Below are 16,619 nucleotides of genomic sequence, written 5' to 3'. Positions count from 1 at the left end.
AGGACTTCTGATGAGATCTGGGCTCCTTAACGAGGGTCATGGCACTGTTGTTGTCGTAGTACAGTACAATGGCATCCAATGGCATTACATCCAACTCCGCAACGAACTTCTTAAACTAGAATGTTTCCTTAACGGCTTCAGAGATGGTGATGTTGTCAACTTTCATGGTCGAATCTATAATGACCAGTTGTTTGAAATTTTTCTAGCTAACCGATCCACTATTACATAAGAAAATATATCCTAATGTAGATCTTCTATCATCGATATCAGGTATGAAATTCGAATCGATGTATCTTTTCACTTTTAGCTCCAATCCTTCTCCAAAGACTAGGGTTGTTCATTCGGTCTTAACCAACCCGACCCAATCCAAACTGATCCAATCCAAAAATTGAATAACAAAAAAATAAAAATCAAAAATCAACTCAAATAAGAGAGGAACCAAACTGAAACTGAATTGAGAATTTCGATTCGATTCGGTTCGGTTATTCAATTTTTTTATTTTCAATTATCCATTTTTGATACAACATATTCAAATAATTATTATCGATTCATCGTTAGTTTGTTACATTATATTTAATTAAATTCATGATCTATTGAATTTATTGTTTGATAATTTGTTACATTAAAAATTAATAATTAATAAATAATGATATATTGATAATTGATAAATGATAAATCGATAATAAATAAAATATAACATATCAAAAATCACATTATCTATGATACAAACAAGCAATCAAGCATCATAGTAAATTATAACAATAGACCATATCTAATATCTAATCATCCATCCATGTAACCAATAAGTTCTTAAAATAGTAAACAACATAAATTTAAATTATGACTTTTATTTTCAATTCAATTTTTGGATTTTTCAATTTTTAACTGAACCAAATCAAAAATTAAAATTTTTGAAAATAAAAATCAAAAATCGAATCGAACTATATTTGACTCGATTTCAGTTTGATTTTTTTGATTCAGTTCGGATCGATTTTCGATCTGAAATTAAATTATGAACAGCCCTACCAAAGATCAAGAACAAATCTTTAGTCAATTTAGTGCTCTTCGTCTGGATTCGACTGGTATCTGCTCGTGATACTTTTTCATGCTGAATCTTTTCAGCACCTCCTCTATGTATAATTTTTATGAGAGTCCTATCATTTTCTTAGATCTATTATTATAAACTTTTATATCAAGAATGTAAGAATCCTAAATTTTTCATAGAGAATTTTTTTTACGACCATACTTTGATCGATGTCAGCATGAAAATATCATTTTCAATCAGAAGGATATCATCCACATACCATACGAGAAATATGACAGCGCTCTCACTGACCTTTTTGTATACACAGGGCTCCTCCTTATTTTTGATGAAATCAAATAATTTGATTACATCATTGAAGTGAGTATTTCAACTCCGAGATGCTTACTTGAGTTCATATAGGAACCTTTATAGCTTGCAGACCTTGTGATCACTATCACTGGATATGAAACCCATAGACTACTCCATATAGATATCTTCATCAAGATATCCATTTAGAAAAGCAGTTTTCATATCCATCTGCCATATTTCATAATCATGATAAATTGTAACCACAAGCAAAGTCCGGATAGATTTCAGCATGACTACGGATGAAAAAATTTTTTGATAGTCAATATCTTCACGTTGACTATAACCTTTCGCAATCAGTCTTGTCTATAAGGCTCTATCTTACAATTCGAACTTTTTTTTTGTAGATCTATTTATACCTAATAGGTACAATATTTTCAGGTGGATCTATTAAGGTCCAAACTTAGTTGGAATACATGGAGTCAATTTTTGACTTCATTGCTTCCTTCTATTTTTTGGAGTCTATATATAACATCGCTTCATCATAGGTTTTAGGATCATTCCTAATATCCTTATCTCCCATAAGGAATGCTTCTCTAAATCCTCTGTAAGTATACCTAAGTAGCTTTCAGGAGGATGAAAGATCCTACTTGATCTACTAGATAGAAGAGGTATCACATCACTGACTCATAATTAGGTTCAAGTTCTTGGACTCGATGATCTTCAGAGATCTCTTCGAGTATAATTTTTCTCCCACTGTCTCTCTCTTGAATAAACTCCTTTTCCAAAAAGACAGCATGACATCTCATAATTACATTGTGATCTCTAAAAGATAAAAATATTATCCCATATATTTCTTAGGATATCTTATAAAATGAGTCCTAAATGATCTAGTCTTTAACTTTTCCATCTGCTGTTGCTTGACATGGGCCGGACATCCTCAAATCTTGAGATGGCCAAGACTCGATTTCTTACCATGCCATAACTCGTATAGTATGGTAGGAACAGATTTAGAGAGAATCTTATTTAGAAGATTAATAACAAAAAATAATACATATCTCTGAAGAAAAATAGGAAGATCCACAAAGCTCATCATGGATCGGATCATATCCAATAAGGTCTGATTCCTCCTTTCGGATATCTCGTTGAGCTGAGACATCCCTGAAGATATCCACTATGAGACTATATCGTTATTTTTAAGATAGACCTAAAATTTTTTACTAAGGTATTCTCCTCCTCGATCTGATCGAAGAATTTTTATGAATTTTTCAGTTTACTTCTTCACTTCATGTCTAAACTCTTTGAACTTTTCAAAGACTTCTGACTTGTGTCGCATAAGGTACACAAATCCATACCATGAGAAATCATTGGTAAAGGTTATAAAGTAGAGATAGCCACCCCTAGCCTATATATCGAATGGATCACACATATTAATATGTACCAGGGCTAATATCTCAGTGGTCCTTTTTTCATATCCTATAAAGGGTAGGTTGGCCATCTTTTCTTGAAGACAGGACTCATAAATTGGATAAGACTCGAAAGTCAATGGCCCGAGAAAGCCATCTTTCTCCAGTTTGTAAAGTCTGTCCTCTCCTATATGGCCTAGCCTAAGGTGCCATAGATATTTCTATCTAATCCTATCTCTAGGTCTATTAGACTCTACGGCATTCACTACTTGCTCGTTAATGTTAACACTCGCATTCATATACAAATGATAAATTCCATCAATTACAAAGGCATGTGCAATAACTTTATTTTCAAAATAAATTATACACAAGTCTTTGTTAAAATAAAAATTATAATTATCCTATACCAGCATAGATACAGAAATTAAATTTCTACTGGCTACAGACATATAATAGCAATATGTTAAAATAAATTAAATCCTAACAACAGCTTTAGAGAGTAGATCCCAATGCCTATAGCAACAATTCTTACCCCATTGCTGATCTAGAGAGTGATTTCGCCTTCTTTCGATTCTCTAACTTCCTTTAGATCCTGCATAGAAGTGCATAAGTGAGCACTCGAGCCAGAATCTAAAATCCAACTAGGAGAAGAGAAAACTATTAGATTAATTTCAATTACGAGCAAATCAGACATACCTTCAGAAAGCGTATCCTTCTTCATATTTTTCAGACTTGCCAGGTATGCAGGACACTTCCTTCTCCAGTGACCTTCAATATTACAGTGAAAATATTTTCCCTTATCGCTGGTCTTTTTCGGAGCTTTCTTCTTTTGCCTGCTCTCGATCTTCTATTTTTTCACAGGCTTCTTATTCTTCTTCTTCCAAGTAAACTTTCTCTTGGAGGAAGCCCACTCCATAGTTAGAACCGAGCCCCTTGAACTTTTCAAGGTGCTCTCAGCTGTCACCAATATGTTCAACAACTTAGGCAAGGTGCAATCAATTTTGTTCATATGGTAGTTCATGATAAACTGCCCATATAAATCAGGAAGAGATTGCAGGATCAAATTCACCTGTAATTTCTTGTCCATTATCATTTCGAGCTTCTGAAGCTCTTCAAAATCTTTGATTATTGTCAAACACTAATCATTAACAGATTGTCCATCATGCATCTATACTCTAAAAAGTCTCCTAGAGATCTCAAAGTGAGCCGTACGACTTTGATCACCGTACAACTCTTGAAGGTGAGTCAGTATCTCCTTAGCAGTCCTCATATCTTTATGCTGACGCTGAAGATCATTGGACATAGATCCCCACCTAATCCTATTATCTTCATCCATCCATTTTTTAAGTGCAGCTCATTGATCAGAGGATAGACAAGCTGGTAACATAGGCATATCCTGATTGAGGACATGGATCAATTTTTCGAAACTAAAAATAATTCTAAAATTTTTGAGCCAGTCTCTGTAATTAGTCCAGGTCAACCTTTTGGTGTCAAGAATACGGGCTAAAGGATTAGAACTTTACATAATAATCTGCAAAGAGAATAATTTCTAATTAAATATTTATACCTGATAAATATTTATTTTTGAGATTTTAAAAATAAACAAGGCTCCTACTATTTTTTTGAATCTCTTATACTCCTCAAATGAAGAAACAAAAATCTATACGCGATCAATTTCTAGTGGACACTGCAGTCCCAATGATCTATGCGCATCTCATCTAATAGTTATTGATGACACGCAAACCAATGAGTGTACTAAGCAAGATGCGCAGGTTCGGTCTCTAAGTCCTATAGCCTCATCTAATAGTTATTGGCATATTTCTTAGTCAAGTCAGACCCACCGTTCACCAGCGAATACAAAGCCGTCATTAGGTCCCTCTTCTAACAGTTATTGGGCCTAACATCATCTCTACTCCAGGACATCTAATGTTAATAGAGTGATTGTATATTTTCGATGCAACCAAATCACTAAATTAGTCAAGAATGAACAACGTCAGGAAGGCACCCACATCTCTATAACAATGGAAGACCGCTAGACTTAATATTTAATAAGAAGATTTAGGTTCAGATCTCATCCTTAATTAGTCATAACAGTTATAACTCAGTGGTATGCGTTAGCTTGAATCAACAAGCCACATAAATCAAAACATAATCTACTAAGTTGGTCAAGTAAGTATGATCGTTGAGAGGGTTGTAGATGCTTATCTTAGACACCATTTGTTCATAGCCAAATAAGCATGATCTCAATTAAAACCATAATTGAGACTTGTCTTAAATATCAATTGATCAATTAGAATTGAATAGGTTAGCCTGGACTCGGATACAAACTATTGAGCCAAATTAAGTTTTTGAATTGATCGACAATATGTGGCTGTTGATCAATCTGACCAATCCACGACTATTGAGTTGGTTATGAGCACACTTGACCCAATCCTAATCAATTTTTGATTCGATTTGATCAACTGCTCAAAACTAGACCTAATTGAGCTATCCACACCCAAAACCTCATATTTTATGCATAAAAATTGGATCTTAAATTCTCAATTTTAGATCTTTTAATTTTAAATCTTAATTTTCAATTAAGCGCATTATGAACATAGGTTTCATTTAGATGTTGAAATAATTTTTGATCCAAATTAATTTAGATTGTATCTCATACAATATTCTATTCATAGAAATAAATCGACTCATCCTAGATTTGACTCGACTCATCATAGTGAGTCGACTCAACTCTGAGACCGAGTCGACTCGCCTATGATGAACAGAAGCCCGTAAGTTTTAGCCTGCATATTGAGTTGGCTTATCTGCAAACCGAGCTGACTCATCAGGGTCTTGAGTCGACTTCAATAAAAATGAGTTGACTCTCAGGGATTTAAGTCAACTCGAACAAAAAATCGAGTCGACTCGACAGGCGTGCCAGCCATAGTTTCAAATTTTATGTGCATCATCAAAAGTTCTAATTTACATGTGAAATAATTTTCAAATCTAAACAATTTTATTATGCAACATATACAAATAGATCTTAGGATTTAAAAAAAAAAAAAAGTTTTCTTCATTTCGCGGTTCTTCATTATAAGACATCACAAGCAGCACCCCTACATGCCATAAGAGAATCCATCGATTGGACAAGAGAGGGACTTCAATCCCTGCTTCCTCTTATGACCAGATGGTCATGGTGATGTATCCATTCTGAGTACTAGGCTACTAAGATATTAAACTAGATCTACATATCACATATACTTTTATATATCTTATATATCAAAAATTTAGATCTAATCTAATATGCCAAAATTTAATCTAAACATGCTTAGATCACATCTGAATCAGATCTGATCTCATGCTTCATATAAACTTAGATTTATGCATGTCAAAAAAATATGTGGCTTTGATACCACTGTTAGAATGCAGGATAGTTTCATGCATGTATTTCAAAATTTTTTGAATGCAGCAGAAAAGATCTAGATTAAATCCTTTTAACTCAGCATGTATCAGATCAAATCTGTAAACTATCCATGCCCAGATCTATGACATACATAGCATGCATAATCTAAAATTTAGAACATAAAATTGAAATCAAATCTCGATACCTTAGCATGGATCAAACTTTATTATAGTTGATGATCGTAGATTTGAAAATTTCTTGAGCCGTACACGCATTCGGTCTCCACAGGTATCCACATGAAGCTCCTAATCTGATCAGAGGTCCAATGAACTCTCCAAGATGCTAGCTTCCTTGCAGAGCTCCACTTTCGATGGCTGATCCGGCACCTTCTTTAGGTCTGAAGACACTTTTAGAGGAGAAGAAAGTTGGAGGAAGAAGAGGTAGAGGAATAGAAACTAGAGAACACTTTCTCACTTCCCTTAAGATCCCAACACCCAGCCTAGAAGCCTAAGGATCTCTCCACACCAGATGAAGTCACCCACACCCTAGCACACACACCAACTCTCTCTTTTTCAATGATAAAATCTCATGGCATGCCAAAAAGGAAGGCCCTTTAAAAGATGGCATCCAAAGAGGTTAGGATGCGAACAACTTCTCATCTAGATAAAGATCAAGTTTCAAAATTTGAATTCAAAACGAGTTTGAATTCAAAATTGAAACCAACTTGATCCTTATCAAGAGGGGATAAGGGAGTGGGCGACAACACTCTTTTGGCATTCAAATCCCCATGCCAAAATCAGATTGGCGTGAGGATTGACATGGGCAATCGGGTGATGGCGCAATGAGATCAAGTCCAAACTAATTTGGACTGTATGTTGATCCAATTTGGTTCAAACCAAATCTCATCTAATTAGACCCAATTAGATGAACCTAATCAATTCATATCCTAATCCAATAAGGATTTAACTGAACTCAAGTTCTGATCAAATCAGGATTCGAATTTTTTTGCAATCGTGTTATCTCATAACTCAATTAAGCCAAACCCAATCCAAGTCAAACTGAATCCAATTCAATTAGACTTGATCCGAACCTTATTGCTCAATCAAATGAGGTAATTAGCAATTCAATTGCTAATTAATCCTCCTATAATTCACTAACTCATAGCAAATTATTTTATTTCAACTTTCACATAGGGTTAATCATTAATCACATTGACGATTATTCCCTTCTATGATTCATAATCATTGATCAACCATCTGATCAGATAAGAAACTCTTTTGCATGTGATTTCATAGGTTCTATTCTGTCTGGTAATGAGATATATTATGATTCTATTACGATATCATCAAAACTTCTTTCAATGGATTGGAATAATTCTAACTCTGCCTATCAAAGATCATCGATCATCAAGATGATGCTCGATGAGTCTCACAATCCATCAGTGATACCTAATAGTATGTAATGACAATCCAATAGCATAGAAGTATTAAACCTCTAGGTGTTATTACCATATAATTCAGTCTTTCTATCGTGAGTTTCAACTCGATGGAAGTCATGGAGAACTCGTCAAACCCCAACATCAGTCAAATGCCAAATTGACTTGAGTCGAATTCACATGTGAATCTTATGAAAAAAAATTTCAGCATTCACACTTGCTTTGATCAAAGATTTTTTAAATTCAGTCTCGCAGGTTATATAGGACTACTTCTTTCTACAAATATCGATAGATTTTATTTAGGTGCATCCTACTCCTAACAGTGAACCTGAACCCACTAAAGCCAACATACACTATAAGGATTCAAATGACTAAGAGTCCAAGTTTAGGTGAGGTCAAACTCAGTAGCTTCACTACAAATAGCTAATGCACTGCAAATCAAAAGATCACTCACACCACTGCAGCATCGAGAAGACCACTGATGAGTGAATAGTCATCCAAGTGATTTCTCGTGTTGGTCATGCTCAGTACAAGTTGTTCTCTAACAACCATCGGCACTCTTACCCAGTATCCATGCACTATAGACTCGAGACTCATCCATCCGAAAGGAAGGTGATCCATGTACCGATCTAATTGGATCGATCACTATCCACCGTGATGATCTTCCGATCGGAAGCTTTTAGAAATCAATCACTAATAACGTATGTCTCAAATTCTCAATATCTTTGAGAATAAATAAAATAATTTGTTAATTTTTAGGATAAATTATGGACACATAAAATATGATTAAAAATAAAAATTATTTTTTATTAATAAATATTTTATAAGTATAAATTTTATGTCATAAAATTATAAAATATGTCAGCCAATAATTGACTTGTAGGGCACACATCTAACAAAAGATATATACAAAATGTATTTGTTTGCCCATTTTAAAAGAGGATGATGCCCTCCGAAGTGACTGACTCTGTAAGCATCAATGTGACGACAATTGTGCTCACACCAACTATAAGTGTGATTGCTCGATTGTTGGGACTGACTCCCAAAGGATCGAATACCTTGGGCTCGATAAAATGTTCCATGACATGATCACGAATGTCTACTAGATAAAATATGAAACATTTATTAAATTAGATTCAAAATGCACACAAAAATAAAGGTGCCTTTCCTACCTATCTCATGGAGACTAATCTCATCATTAGGATGCTGGCTTTAGCTTGCCATGTTGGATTTCATTATGAACAAACTGAGATGATAGGAATGCTCCAATTTATCAAAAAGCTCTTTTATTTTGATGTACTTTCATCCATAAATAGTGAAGGTTCATTTACTCAGAGCATCAGGTAAAGGTCAATATATTTCAATGTGAGTATTATTCTTTCTTTCAATTCCAAAAAATTGACCCATTAAGAAAAAAATTTTCCTATGTTACTATCAATGATTGTGGGAATTAATACAGTAAATAATATATGCTGGCATTATCACCACATAATGAGAATAAATAATAATTAAACTTTATCCAAAATAAATTACATTTTTATATTCAATTTTGATGGACAACTAGGTGTATTATTAGGTCTCTCGTTTAATTGAGTGCCATAACATGCTAATGGCTGTACTCGTTTAGTGGTATATTATCTTTACTAGTAAATCTAACAAGACATAAATATCAGTTACAAACAAACACTATGCCTTTGGACATAAAAGTGCCATTTGATTTGATTCACACTCCTGCTAGTTCACCTGTCTAAGCATTGAACATAAAGATGCTTTTTAAAAATACCTCAATATTTTAATAACTTAGATGCAATTATAACACTATTAAAATTTTATTAGAATAATTATATTTATCTAGAATTATGCATTATAGAACATTTTTTATTTTTTGTGCCCAAGATCACTTTGGTGATCATCCCTAGTAATCAATCTAAAAATTTTCAATTCTTTGTAAATAGTATCAATCAATTTTATATGCAAAACATGGTATGAATATATAAATTATCAATCATCAAGAATATAAGATTAGGCATGTAATATTTTATTTGCATATAAACAAACTAAATAGCACATAAATTAATCATGTTGTGTGCAAATTTATGGACTTTTATGCAATAAATTAAACCATATTATAGGGACCATGATATAATTATGGAAAGAGCATAATAAAACTTTATTATAGGGACAAAATTATTATCCATGGACCTTACACAATAATGTTTCATTATAGGGACCTTTATGTAATAAAATATCTATGAAGGGACTAAATTGCAAATTTTCCTTCTCTTATAAACTAAATGGGTTCAAACTGTGGCCTTATTGGATAATCCATTGCAATGAGTAGATCTGGATTTAGGTTTGGATCTGCATATACTTTCCTTATTTAAGCCTTGACATTCTCGCCAAGCTAAGGATCAAATCTATGCATCCATTTATATACACCACAATTAGCCCATAATTAGCTCCAATGAATCTGTACTGTAGTATCTCCTAGTTTACATAGGCTATGGATCATATCGGCTCTGATATTATCTGTAACGATATATGACCCTATCCAAAAAGCTAGTCGGAATGTATTATTTGAGTTCTTTAGTACTATATAAGTACCAAAGATCTTTCCAGCCGAATAACCGATATGCAATTAAATACATGTCTGCACAGGTCCTCACACTGAACCATCAATTTTTGACAATTGAGAGAGGGAGCCGTCAATTAACTGAGATTCAATGATTCCTTTTTTTTCTTTTTCTTTCTTTTTTGATTAAATCAATAGGGTGGTCGATGGAGATATATTGGCCAGCCCTTCAACCTAGATGCTGCCACCGAGTCCACCATCGATTTTCTTTTTTTTTTTTTTTATGGCTTCTTGAATCTAGACGGGAAGGAGAAAAAAGGGGGGGTTGGTGGCTAGTATGGAGGCTCACCGGCAACCTATCCCGCCTCTAGACAAGAAGAGGAGAAGGATGAGGGGATGATGATGGAAAAATCTTAAGCACATCATCCCTCTTCTTCTTACCTCCTCTTTTTTTCTTATTTATTTATTTATCAATAAATTAAGTCCCAATAAAAACACAAAAGATCCTCTACCGCGGGCATGAAATTCCAAATAGTTTGAATTTAATTCAACAAAAAGGGTCTTCAATCTTCAAGCCTAATAACACCGTCTCTTATCCCACAATTATAAAAAGAAGAAATTCGATATGCTCACCATCCATCTTGACTTCCCAAACCCAACTCTAAATATTCTTAATGAGAAGAACCCACATGTGCTTTCAGATGAGTTAGGACCAAGTTTATAAAATGTGTCTTTTTATAATGTACCTCATCCATTAGATACAGTATTTAAATCAGCTATAAAATTTAGAATAACAATTTTCCACAACGGTTAAGTAGAATTTATTTTTTCACATCCACTACAAAGTATATCCTATCATTGTAATGGAGACTTACCTTAAATCAAAGTGTCGATCAAATTTAAACATCTAAAATAAATCTCGATACATGTTAATATGGACCACATCCAGATAGTTCAATCAGATAAATTCCATCCGTTTATTCTCTTGCTACTCTTATTTGTTATTCAAAAATCTTGTTTGACTTAAGCATCGAAGAAAGCTTGACCAAAGCCACCTCAATGAGTCTTTGTCTTCTCTTTATATGTGGATCCATGATTCTCCGTAGCAGATTAGCATTTTGTTTTGCACCACCCTAAACGGAGCAGATTGATAAGCACCCACCACACCCCGGATCATCAAAACATGGTCAGACAAGATTTGAGCATCAACGACACCTACCAATGATCTTTGGCTCTCTATCAGAACTCCTCCAAAAGCAGGCTTGCCTCTAATGAGCTATAAGATTCTTTAATGAATGAAGCCAATCCAAGCATCTCAAACCCACATCCAAATCCCCATTAAAAATCCATCCAGAAACCCTCTCACCCGTTAAAACTTCATTCTGTTCTCCAAGACAGAAAGGAAAGGAATTCTATTAACAATCATGCGCCTAAATTTCTGTGGAGCAAAATAAAACACTTCAAAAACTTCTTAGCCACGTCCTCAGCTACTTGGATCCTTGAAAAAAAAAAATCCATGAAAAGAACTAGAACAAAATATCTCTAAAATCTCTAGACCTCACTCCAATCACTGCAATCCTCAAAGGAGTCCACACCACTCTCTCCATAAGCCCACAAAAAAAAAATTCTAAGCCTCTCCATGTCAAACAAGACCTCCGGCACAAGTAGGGCTCTAGCATAAACGGGCCTGTTCACAAACAGGCCCGGGTTCGGCTCGTTTAATTAAGCCCAGACTTTTATTAAATATTAAATAAACAAAACCAAACAAATTTTTAGGCCCGTTTAATAAACGAGCCGGGCTGAGTAGTTCGCGAACTACTCGACAGGCCCGAGGCCCATTTTTTTTCAGTCTTTGAAGGAAACGGCATCGCTTTATACTTGACTTGAGACAGAAACCCTTGGCCTTCCTATTCGTCTTCACTTCTGAAATCCAGTCCCCTCGCCTCTTCCTCCACAAGGTTCCCTTTACTTACCTATGAGTGTTTCTTTTTTTTTTTTTTTAATTGGACGTCGGTCCATTTGAGGAGAGAGACGTCGAGGGTTGCAAAACGAGCAAAGAAGTCTCATTAGGCATATCATAAAGCTTCTGTCTATTCAGCTGCACGTACCCTTCATAATTTGTTTGACTTCATCTCATCTTTAGATCGTGAAGAGAATCCACAATGACTTACTGTACCATATATGTTATATATAAGAATATGGCTACTTGGTAATCTTTTTTTTCATTCATATCTTAACACAAATCCATATATGTCATGTATGTTATATATAACTATAAGAATGTAAGGTTACTTCACTGCTTTTCTGATTTCCTTCAATTCATTTGAGGTATTTTTAAATGGAAATGTGCTAACAAGACTTTTTTTGTCCATGCAGAATCTGATTTTTTTTTTTTTTTTTTTTGGAATTTGATGCCTTGTTTCTTATCTTTGTGTAAATTACTGAATTTGGTGTTTTGTGATGGTTAAAACTTGATGTTATATATGCTTAACTATATCTTATCTGTGAATTAATCATGACTCATGAGTTGTGACTTGTGATTGTGATTGAGAATGTGGCATCTTGACTCCTAAGTCCTACTTGTCTATATAATATGTCGTAAGTGATTCCTCTAGTCCTCTTGACTCCTTTTGGTACGTTGCTATGATTTTGATTGTACTAAAAGTGGTGATGTGATTTTGTAGGTTTATGTCATTTGAGGATTCATCTCCTATATCAATGAGTAAAGAACCGATAGACATTGAAAAAGAAATTGACATGAATGATGACATGTCTGAGGAGGAGATCAATCTTGGTTCAGAAGATGGGAGGGATAGAGAGAGCATCTACAGCCATAACCACAGAAGCAAATCCTCTGGATAAGCCTAAGAGGAAGAGGAAGAAGACTTCCCTGGTTTGGGAGGAGATGGTGGAAGTGCAAGGCAAGAATGGCGAGAAGAGGATCCAATGCAAACACTGCAAGGAGACTTTTTCAGCTAAGGATTCAACAACAACGCACCTTAGCAGGCATCTAAAAAAGTGCCACAAGAGAGGAATGAGCAAGTAGAAAAATTTATAGTTGAAGAAAGTTGGTGAATCTCAAGGTCGGCTCACAAACTTTACATATGATAGTGATAAAGTTAAGACTGCTGCGGCTGAAATGATCTTATATCATGAGTATCCCTTCAATATGATAGAGCATGTTTATTTTATAAAGTTTTTGGAAAAAATTAGCCCTCATTGAAAAGATTTCTAGGGCTGCTATGAAAAATGAATGTATGAACATTGATCATATAGAGAAGCAAAAGTTGCATAACTTGTTGAAAGGGATTAGAAAGATTTGTATAACAACAGATTTGTGGAAAAGTGGGCAAAAGGTTCAATATATGGTGGTGACGGGGATTTGGTTGATTCTGAGTATAGATTACAAAAGCGGGTTCTTAACTTTTGTAATATACCACCTCCACACACGGGACTAGCTATTAGTGATGCATTGATTGCATGCTTTGGAGAATGGGGGATAGAGAATAAGGTGTTTAGTGTAATAGTGGACAATGCATCATATAATGACACAGCTATTGGCAATTTGAAAGTGTATTTTGAACGTAGAAAGTTGCCTTTGCATCTTGGTGGGTCGCTTTTCATGTGCATTGTTGGACACATATCTAGTTCAGTATGGGTTGAGTGTAATAAAACATATTGTGGATAAAATAAGGGATGGGGTAAAGTATCTATCTGCTTCTGAGTCTCGGTTGCGCAATTTCAATGTGATTAGGAAGCAACTGAATTTGCCATGAAAGCAACTGATTTTAGATTGTCCAACGAGGTGGAATGGGACATATAGGATGCTTAAGAGGGTGATGGAGTTTCGGTTTGTCTTTCCTATGTATCAGCAAAGGGATATGGGATTTGACTTTGTTTCTTTAGATTCAGATTGGGTCAAAGCATCTAAAATCTGTCAGTTTTGGTCTGTGTTTGATGTGTTAACAAGCTTGATATCCAGCGCCGAATACCCTACATGTAATTTGTTTCTTGTGCATTTATGGAAGTTGAAGGGGCTCATAAATAAACATATTGTGAGTGATGTAGACTATATGTTTTCTTTGGTCAAGAAAATGAATGTGAAATTTGAGAAGTATTGGGGTGGCTGCAACTTGCTTTTGACTTTGAATGAAATATTGGATCCTAGGAAAAAGATGTCTTTGGTCAAATTTTGTTATCCCAAAATTTATAGTGATCCGGAAGAGAATATTCAGGCAGTTGAGACATCTTTATACTCACTCTTTAATGAGTATGTTAAAGAATACAATGAGTCTTCATCACATTCACAATCCAGCAGTGTGCCCTCATCCTCAAGTGTTGATATGGGGTTTGAGTTTGACAATGAAGCAATAACACCAGAGGAAGATGATTTTGTAGCTTATCTAAGGACAAGGGATGTTGGGAGGACTACAAAATATGAATTGGAGAGGTATTTAGATGAAACAGAGCATGCTTGTGAACCTGGGGCTAAATTTGATGCTTTGAAGTGGTGGGAAGTATGTAGTTCCAAATTTTCAGTATTATCTAAGATGGCTAAAGACATACTTTCTGTTCCTATTATTACTGTTACTTCCGAGTCCACATTCAGTGCTGGAGGTCGAGTTATAGACACATCATGCATCTTTTAGAAAGGATACAGTCCAAGCTCTTGTTTGTGGATCTGATTTGGTGCGTGCTTGCCATAGGAAACAAAAGAAAAATGAAGTAAGATAGGTTTTTGTTAACTACATTGTTTCTTTCATTTTTATCATAAAAGCAAGCCTTTATACTAATCTTGTTTGGCTTTGCAGGCTGAGGCTGGTGAAGCAATAGCACCATATGAGGAGATTAAATTGCCAGATTGACTAGTTTGAGGTAATCATTTCTCAAGCTAAACATTAGTATTGTTGGGATACACCGGCCGGTCCCCCTCATGCCGACTAACCATCGGGCCAACATGACCAGCGGCCGACTCGACCGACCGACGACTGCCGTCGCTGACCAACCGAGTATACGTCGGTCGGGCAGATCCTCTTCGCTCTCGATTGGCCGAACTATGGAGTCCGATACCCGACTCCCACAACGCGCCCACTGATCGTCGGAGGGTCCCCGGGTTTCCACCCGACGTCCCTCAACCAACCGCCGACCTATAGTCGGTCGGCTCCTTCAAACGCCGTACGACTGCTGGAGACTGTCAATCCTGACAACGGTATGCGGCACAGCCGCCTTGGGACATTATCCCACCTAAGGCATGGGTCAACCCTAGCGATTTGATAGCCCTACGACGATTTGACAATCTCACGGTGACTCTGACAGTCCTCGGTGATTTGACAATTCTTCTATTGTCTGCACCATTAATGATGGCGCCATGCCGCGCTCTACTATAAATCGGGGAAGGCAACAGTGCTGAGGAGGTCTTTTCGGAACCCTTGAACTCTTCCTCTCTAACCCTCGCTTTCACCCTCTCTCGTTGAGCTCCTTGATTCTTTTCTACTGTTGCCTAGTCTCCTCTCTGACTTGACCATCGGAGGGTCCCCACCGGAGTCACATCCGGTCAGTGCGGACTTCTTTTGCAGGCGCTTGTTCCCGACGACCAGGCGACGAGGGGATTGGCCGCAACAGGTTTTGGCACACCAGGAAGGGAAACGACAGCGACAGGGATTACAACCCTCACGGAACTCGAAACATCTATCGAGATGACGAGAATCAGAGCTCAGCGGTCAAGGGTCACCGGATCGGCGAGGCACTCTTCCCGCCGGAAAGAGGCCTCTCCACCACCCTCCATGGCGGAACCTAACTCTCCGCATTCCGCGGTGACCACGGAGCACAGATCGCGGCGATCGTGCGGCAGATGACCGTGCTGACAGACTCGGTCAAGAGCCTTCAACAACAACCAAACCGGTTGCCGCCCTCACCGGCGGAGCAACCGGCGGTACACCTGATGCCCTCCAGGAGCAGCCACCGGCGCCCGCGTCGGTCCCCGTCGCCTCCTCGGGAGCACCTGCCACAGCGCTCCCACCGAGAGGAGGGGCGACCGCGGCGTGATACCCATCGGTCTCGACGGCCATCTCCCTCCCAGCTGGAACGAACGAGGAAGGAGAAGCGGCCGCGAACACCGTCCGCCTCCCTCTCGGATTCATCGGGAGACTCCACCCCTGGGATCTCTCAGCACCGACGGATCGACGACTACGAACGCAGGTTCGAAAAAATCGACCGTCGGCTCGCCCAACTGCAGGTGGACGGACAGAAGTCCTCGAACGACGTTGACTTCCAGACCGCCCAACCTCTCTCCCGACTCATCCTCGACGAACCGATCCCAATCGGTTCAAGATGCCACACGTGGAGCCTTATGATGGCTCCACCGACCCAGTTGACCACCTGGAGAGCTACAAGGCTCTCATGACGATCCAAGGGGCGACCGATGCTTTTCTTTGCATCGACTTCCCCGCCACACTTCACAAAGCTGCCAGGGCCTGGTACTCCGGCCTTCGCCC

General features: G+C 37.1%; 1 pseudogene; it reads left to right on the top strand.

Moving 5' to 3' along the window:
• The first annotated feature begins 13,866 nt into the window (after nt 1–13,866).
• On the top strand, nt 13,867–14,990 carry LOC140856515 (zinc finger BED domain-containing protein RICESLEEPER 1-like; annotated as a pseudogene).
• Nucleotides 14,991–16,619: the final 1,629 nt, after the last annotated feature.

Source organism: Elaeis guineensis, chromosome 1 (genome assembly GCF_000442705.2).
Source record: "Elaeis guineensis isolate ETL-2024a chromosome 1, EG11, whole genome shotgun sequence".
Classification (NCBI taxonomy): domain Eukaryota; kingdom Viridiplantae; phylum Streptophyta; class Magnoliopsida; order Arecales; family Arecaceae; genus Elaeis; species Elaeis guineensis.
Note: the sequence above shows the minus strand (reverse complement) of the source record. Positions and strands in the feature narration are given on the sequence as shown.